This window comes from Culicoides brevitarsis, chromosome 1 (genome assembly GCF_036172545.1).
Source record: "Culicoides brevitarsis isolate CSIRO-B50_1 chromosome 1, AGI_CSIRO_Cbre_v1, whole genome shotgun sequence".
In the NCBI taxonomy this organism is placed as follows: domain Eukaryota; kingdom Metazoa; phylum Arthropoda; class Insecta; order Diptera; family Ceratopogonidae; genus Culicoides; species Culicoides brevitarsis.
In genome coordinates this window covers 42,422,645-42,431,503 of record NC_087085.1, presented here as the reverse complement: position 1 = coordinate 42,431,503, position 8,859 = coordinate 42,422,645, and positions in this window count along the sequence as shown.

Sequence of the window (8,859 nt, the reverse complement as noted above, 5' to 3'; positions counted from 1 at the left end):
CTCAAGGTATTAAATTAACATCTCAAGGTATTAAATTAACATCTCAAGGTATTAAATTAACATCTCAAGGTATTAAATTAACATCTCAAGGTATTAAATTAACATCTCAAGGTATTAAATTAACATCTCAAGGTATTAAATTAACATCTCAAGGTATTAAATTAACATCTCAAGGTATTAAATTAACTCCTGATGAATTGATCTAACCAATTTTTCACCCATCGAGTAACACAGAAATTTCTCACACATTCACAAAAGAGCATCAAAAGCAAATTGAATTACTAATCCACTTAAATATGTGTGTGGCTAGCTGCTCTTTTCGTCCGACGTTGCATCGAACCAAAATAACTCACAATCTATTAATCCTCCTTTTATGTCTCCATTTATGCAAGAGGCAAAAATTGTCCGACGCAAGTACTTTTACATATTTCGTTACACACCTAATCATTACGAGTAATAAACTTTGCCCCATAACAACAATAGTCACGTTCAAAAGTCATTTATGGCATGTGCCTCACACGCATTGTTTTGTTCGTTTGCATCTCTTTTTTGGTCAAATTTTGAAAATCTTGCAAAAAGAGAAAGAGCGAGGACAAAGTAAAAATGATTGCAATTGAAGTCTTTGAAATTTTGTGCCCGGAAACCCAGCACGAGATTAATGAAATTTCACGGGAAAATTTATGAGAGCACAATTTTTGCGTCTATCAGTTGGAAAAAATCTTTGGCAATATAATTAATTCTAATTTGTTTCGTTTGAACGTGAGTCAAATGTTTGATGGCAAAAAATCGACCCTTTTCTTGATGAAATTTACCGCATGCCGTAAATGGAAACAATCAAAGTTTTATCTCGGAACTCACGATGGAGACGCCTCGTACCTACTTCAATATGCAAATCGAGTCAATATGAAACGTAATTGGATAAAATCCCCCGAGCCAGTAACTCATAAACTAATAATATGATTTTTTTTTCTGCCACGGAGAAAAAAAAATAAGTAAAAATAAACGAAGACGATGACTTTTAATTTTTTTTTCTCCCCCAAAACAATTTTCTTCGCTAGACACACACACACACTCATAAGGAGAAGGCATATCATCATAAATTTTACCGCACAACAACAACAACAATGAACACAAAAAAGGAAGAAAAGAAACGAAAAAACATAACAACAACAGAGATTAGCATCAGAAACGACTACTACCTTCATTTTCGTAAATGGTCCTGCCAATCATCGGAGGTTTTTATTAACTACTGAAGGAAACTACTACTACGGATCTGATCTGAGTAAATAAATATTTGCAATTATGTAACCCAAAATCGTAAAATGAAATTGGAATGAATGGCATAAAAAAAGGCACGCAAACAAAAAAAAACACAACATAATAGACGTCGTGTTGTGAGCTCCTTTGTAGCTTTGAGGAGAGTTTGCATATGAAGGAAATATGCGAAAAAAAAAAATAAAATTAATATCAACAAATTGTATCTTTGAATATTGGATAAAATGGGACCGAAATGTCATTTTGTGAAGAAAATGTGAAAGTGAGAGGCAATATTTTGTTTTTTTCTTTCACAAAGATGAGAAAAAAATACAAAAAAAATCTTTAACAAATATTTTTTGGCGCCTAAATTCAATTTTCAAATTTTTAACGGTAATTTTTTGAATTGACATTTTTGATATTTTTAATATTTCTAAATAATTTTATTAATTAAATTTTTAAAAAAAAAAAAATACACATTATAATTTTTGAAAATAAAAATTATTTTTAAATTTTCGAAAATATTTAATTTTTAAAATATTTTTAAACATAGTTTTTCAATTTAACATATTTTTTTATTTAATTAATATTTTTAATTAATTTAATTTTTTAATTTATGAAAAAAAAAATTTTATTCAGTTTTTTTTAAATTTTTTTAATACATTTATTAATTTTTTAAAAATTTGTCAAAAATTAATTTTTTTATGGCAATTTTTTGAAGCTTTGAAACTTTTAAGCTTTTATTTGAAAAAATTTAAATCTTTGCATTTTTTGAGAAAACTATTTTCAAGAAAATTTAATTTTTTAATCTTTTGAGAAAACAAAAGTTTTGATTTTCTGAATGTTTTATGAAACTTTGTTTCAAATAATTTTAGAAAAATTAAAAATTTTCATTTTCTTCTTATTTTTTAAAATAATTGTTTTTTAAAGAAATTAAAAATTTTATTTAAATTTAGTTTAAAAAATTTATAAAAAAAAGGTTTGAATTAACATGAAAGCGATTTTCAAATTTTTAACGGTTATTTTTGAATTGACATTTTCAATTTTTTTTGTAAAATTTTTCTAAATTTCAGTATTAAGAAAAAAAAATTAAATTTGAAGTTTTTCGACATCTCATGAACTTTTCGGTTCACTGTCGAAAAAAAAACCTTTTCCTTAAACAAATCCTTTGATCACTCTTCAACACCTTTCAAGCCAATTACGGATTTCCTTCACAAGCAACCAACTCTACTATATGATGATTAAATTACAACCTATTTAGCACCGCAAAAATTTTTATGTTACCCAAGAGAAAGCAAAGTCTGGATTATTTCTCACGCACAATTTTTCCTTCGCGATTTCCTTTCCCACGACAAAAAAAAAAGGATGAAAAAAGTTCAGCAAGACTCCAATCGGACCATCTGCTGTTCCATTTGTTGTGATAATTGAAACAAACAACATTAGCACCGCACCGCTCATCGCAATAACAACAAAGGGACCGTGTTATTAAGGCCCGAGAAACATGGGCAATAAGATAAATGAACGCAATTACGATCAAAAAACAACGGAAATATTACTCGAAATATTGGGATGGTCTGTTTACTACTTTTTTTTTGTTTTTGTGTCTTCTACCGAAAATCGTTCTGTTACAATGTCTTTCTTGCAATCCTTTTGCTGTTGTTGTCTTGTACTATATTGTCTTGTCATATTGCACAAACTCTCGGCTCTCATATATGTTAAAAAGCATTTGTCGTGTGTGTTTGCTGCTGCAATAAAAGAAAAATAGCAGTTTTATCATTCTTTCTCATAATAAACTTTATATGTTGAACGTGAAACAGATGGTTTTACTTTTTTTTTGTTTCGTTACTTCGTTCTCGGTACATGTGAGAAAGTTGTTGGCAAAAAGATGTAACAATACACATAAAAATGTATACTTTTGTGGATTATATGAATCAAATGAAAAACATAACAAAGACATGTGTGAACTTATTACTAAATAATTTAAAGTTTTATGTGTGTGAAAATCTTTTTGGAGATGAAAAAAGAGCATTTTCTTGTATTTTTCACACTTTCTTACTCCTCGTTATACTGAAAAATTTCACATTTTCGTACTCCTCAAAATGTTTTGAGTCAAAATTTCTCATTTTCATACTCTTTATTTTACGAAAGATCCTTTTTTAAATTATTAATTCTTCGTTTTTGAGCAAATTCTACTTTTTCACATTTTGTAATGCCTCAGTTCACAATTTTGTACTCCTCATTTCTCAATTTTATACTCCTCATTATCCGTAAGATTAATTCTATCAATAAATTTTTAAAAATTTGAATAAATCTTAACTCAAACAAAAATCTTTAAATTTTCATAAAAAGATTTCACAATTTTGTACTCCTCATGACAAAAAAGTTTTTTGTACTCTCTTTCTACATCGACCGAATGACTTTTCTCATAAAAATTTCTTAATATTTCACATTTTGGTACTCCTCAAAATGTTTCCATTCAAAATTTCTCATTTTTATGCTCCTCATTATCTGCAAGTTTCATTTTTTCAATAAATTTTGAAACATTTGTATAAACTTTTCAATTAAAATATTTCTTTTTCATTTTCATTCAAGTATTTTAACAATTTTGTACTCCTCATGACACAAAAAACTGTTTTTCAACCAATCAGCACACTTTCTACATGATCCATATGAGTTTTTTCTCAAAATTCTTAATTTTTCACATTTTAGTACTCCTCATTCAACATTTAGGTTCCCTTTATTACTTAAAGAATTTTCGTATGAACCAATCATCATATTTTTACACAATTCGTAAGAATTTTCTTTAAAATTTTATAATTTCACATTTCGATACTCCTCATTTTAAATTTTTTTCTCAATTTTGTACTCCTCATAATTAATGAAATTTTTTTAATAATCTTTCTAAACTTATTTTACAACATTTGAAGTAAATTTCCTTTAATTTACATTTTTGTACTCCTCATTTCAAAATTTCCTCATTAATCAAAATTCAATTTCCTTCAAATTACAAGTCCTAAAATTCATTTAAACCAAAAATTTAAGGCAAACGGACAACATTTTCCTAACAAAACCACATTTTTTCTTCGAAATGCGGTTAAAAACTTGTTAAAAGCATCCTACGGGCAACAATTTTATGCAGAAAATTTCCATCTCAAACCTTTCAAAGATCTTTACTTCAAACGTTTCATACGGAAATTCGCTTACGATTGACCAACATTGATTCCTTTTTCCATTCCCCGGAATAAAAAGCATCAAAGACTAACTCTTCCTTTTTCTTCTCTTGCTTTTTAATGATCATCTCAATTACAAATAAACGCTTTTTACGAAGAAAATTTTCTTTCTCTTTTTTTTCAAAGAAATCGGAAGTTGCTTCACAATCAAGTCAGTAAGTACGTGAACGTTGTTAATATTTTCCACAGAAAAGAAATAAAACGCACAAACAAACAGAATTATAAACTAAAACTAAACTACTTGAACGAAAAAATTCCTTTGATGTCTTGATACTTCGCATCGTCAATTAAATTTTTTTTTCTTCTTAACCCATTTTCGATCACAATGTCGCGTAATTTCGTATCATATTCTCCGTCATCATGCAGATGATGATACCAATGATGAGGTCATGCAGTGAAATTTCGTTGAAGGACGTTTTCGTAAAAAAAAAAAATAGTTTTTTGGGAGCAAACATTTTTTCGTGTCCTTATCGTTGGGCGGCATGCAACCAACTAACTCTTGTAACAAAAATTCACATGAATGACAAGGACACGCGCATGCGATTTTTCTGCTTCCCGATCATATCTAGGGAATTTTTCAGATTTTTTTTCGTCGTCGTGAGAGAGAGAGAGAGCGCCAAATTTGAAGTAATAGAACAAATTTGAAATTCTCAAGTCGACCACTTTTCTGGAATACATCAAATTTTAAATTAATGAACAAAAGTTGTTTACCTGAAAGTGTTCACGAGCATTAATTTTTCTCGGAACTTGTAAAGATGCAAAGGAATGAAGACAACAACAGCAAAAAAAAAGTAATAATGAAATGCAAACATGTTATTCAGTGATCCAGAAATAATAATGAAGAAAATACAAGTTCGTTGCAGATATACAGATCCGAAAGAGATTAAAAATATTTTTCGAAATCCATGATAATCCATTCGTTGCATATAATAATAATAATAATATAATGTGCATGAATATTGTCGTCTGTTGTTAACATTGCTGTTGTTGTCGTCGACAATTTCCGCATAAAGCGAGTGAAAAGAAAAGTAAAGAAGGCATTTAATCCTTTTTTACATATAGAGGAATTTTAACGTAATGACTTTTTATTGCACAATTTTTTTTCTTTTCTCGCTCTTTCTTTTTTCGTAGTTGTGTTGAAAGTCGGTGTTTTGCATTGGAATTTTATGAACTGAAAATAAATTAAAATTATAAAGTGATGTCTTTTGGAAATTAATGAACATGTGAAATTAAATGGAAAACTATTGTTATGGAAGTAGAATTTTTTTTAGGTTATTAATTTCGATTAAAATGCAATTTGTGAGGAAATTTTTATTTTCAAATTTAATAAATATTATTTTTTTTATTTTCATGAAGAACAACATCCATTAAAAAATTGGATTTTAAAAAATAATTTAATTTTTAATATTTATTAATTATTTAAATATTTTTATTTTTTTATAAATAAAATTTTGTAACTTTTATTATATTTTATAATAAAATATTATAATAATATTAATTTAAATTAATTAAATATTAATAATTTATATTTTACAAAATTTAATAATTTTTTATCTCCTAATAATTTTTAAATTAATTTAATTATTTAATTAGAACAAATTTTTTTATTCAATATTCATAAATTTTTAATTAAAAAATTAAAAAAAATTTAAAAATTTTTTAAAAATTAATATTCCATAAATTTTTAATAAATTTAAAAATTAATTTAAAAAAATTAGTACTAAAAGAATAGGAGAAAAAAATAAATATGTGATTTTTCCTAATTTACTATATTTATTAAATTTTTTGTCAAATTTATTGTCTTGTTGATTATTTTAATTTTTTACAAAATAATAATTTTAAATTAAATATTAATTATTTTAATTTTTACCCAATATAAATTTATTGTTATTAATCTTTTAAAACCAAGTTTTTTGATTTTATTTATTTTTTTTAAACATATTTTTTCAATAAATTCAAGTCTTTTTATTTTTAAACAAAAAAAATCAAACTAAATGTTTAACATTAATTAATTAAATTAAGTTAAATAAAATCAAAAAAAAAATGTATAAAAATAGAAAAAATTTAAATTTTAAAAAAAAAATAGAAAAATTTTAATAAAATTGAACTTTTTTTTCAAATTTTTTTATTTTCTTCAAAAATTGTTTGAAAAATTATTTTAAATGAAAAATAATTTATTTTATTACAAATTTAATTTAAAAAAAAATATTAATTTATTTAAAAAATGTTTAAAAATAAATTAATATTTTTTAAAATTATATTTATAAATAATTAAATTAAATAATTAAAATTAATATCAAATTAATTTTTATTTAAATTAATTTTTCAAACAATTTTTGATGAAAAAAAAAATTATTTAAAAAAAAACTTGAATAAAAAAAACCAATATGTCGTTTTAGTACAAAAAAACTTCCTGTAAGTAAGTAAGGATTACTGCAAAATTACTCGCAGTAAAAGAATATTTAAAACAGAGATCAACTGCTTTAAAGCCTTTTCTCTCTTTTGCACGACTGCCTATCACATGTTAATAAAATCCAGCACTCTCTTGATAAAAAGAGGTATTAAAATTATAATAATATGTTTTTTTCTGCTTCTTTCTAACTGGATGCACAGCCAACTCTCAACAGTGTTTACTCGAGTTAAGTACAATAAAAATGGCACGACTTTGTACCGCACAAAAGAAAACGAAAAAGATTAGAGAATGTGTGTGTGTGTGTGTGTGTGTGTGTGCTCTCTTCATTGTCATCGTTTAATTTTTATTCACTCATTAAATTATTACAATGCGTAATACTATATCACCGTTTCGCAGGGAGAAAAATTTCTTCATTTATTTAATAAAAAATAATAAAAAAAGGCAAGAGATGAAAAAGAGAAAATTTAACACAATGTTGCGTTAATCCTCTTACTTTTTTTCTTTAATAAAAATTAAAAAAAGAAAAAAAATTGAAAAAAAAATACCAGACGTCTCCATAGTTGAAAACACTTTTTTATTCCTAATAACGACACACGCATTATTTTATTTAAATTTATGTCTGAAATTGATTATTCATTCTTATGCATGCATGAAAAAGGGATAAAAATTCAATTTAAATCTATTGAATTGTTTGATAGATTTTTTTTATTTTATTTTCAATTTGTTTTTTCGTCTGTGTTCCATTTCCAGATTCGCGTAGAAATATAGCGTGAAACTAATGAAAATATTGCCGAAAAAGAGTGTTTTGTGGATTTTTTTTCCTCTGTATCAAAAAACAATTTTTCAATAGATTTTCAGTGGTACTTGTATCTCCATGCTTTTTACCGCATTTTTTATTATATTTTTGTTATCACGCTCAAATGGACATCGGCAGCGCATTCATTTATCAATCAGACTAAACAAATTTTTTGTCAAAAAAAAATAATTTTTTGCATGTAGAACAGCACACGACAATTCATTTATGTGAAAAACAAGCTTTTTTGATGTTCGATTTTACAACCACTGCAATTGCAGTTTATTCATAAAAATTCAATTGTTTTCAAGACAATTAAACTTTTGCAGTTGTAGGATGCACTCTGCGTCATTTTAAAGGTTTTAAGTTGTCAACTTGCAATATTTATTAAATTAAAGTAATTTTTATTAATTTTTTTTTACATAAAAAAATTAATAGAAATTCTAAAAAAAAATTATTTTTAGGGAATTTTTGAATTAAATATAAATAAAAAAAAATTATATAAATAATTTAAAAAAAATTAAAATTATTTTCTTACATGAAAATTTCATTAAAATTTGCAAAATTTTCACTCAATAGAATGTTAATAGAAAATTATTTATTTTTTTTTTTTTTGTTTTTATTTAAAATTAATTTTTTAATTTTAATGGAATTTTTAAATTAAATAAAATATTAAAAAAATTATTAAACTATTTAAAAAAATTAAATAAATTAATTAAATTAAAAATAAAAAATAAATTTAATTTTATTTAATTTTAATTTAATTAAAATTTGTAGATTTGTAAATTTCGTTCTACTAAAAAAATTCTTTACTTCTTTATTTTTTTTTATTATTTTTTTTAAATCAATAAAATATAATTTTAAAATAATTTTAACTTTAAAAAATCAACAAAATTAAAGAATTTAAATTTTCCCGCCAAAACACTGATCACCCTGATCAAACGTTTTAACTCAGTAAAAGAGATAAAAAAAGGTAGATAAGCCAAATTTTACCATTATACCTTTTAAATTCGAAACTTTGTGTGAATTTGCAACATAAGTTCCCGAAAAAAAAAATTCGTTACATTTTAATTTGCATTCGACATTTCGCTTGCCGTTGATGGTTGAAAATTATTTTATTTTTTTTTTCACAATATCCACGCGAATAAAATATGCAGAACTATTGTGAA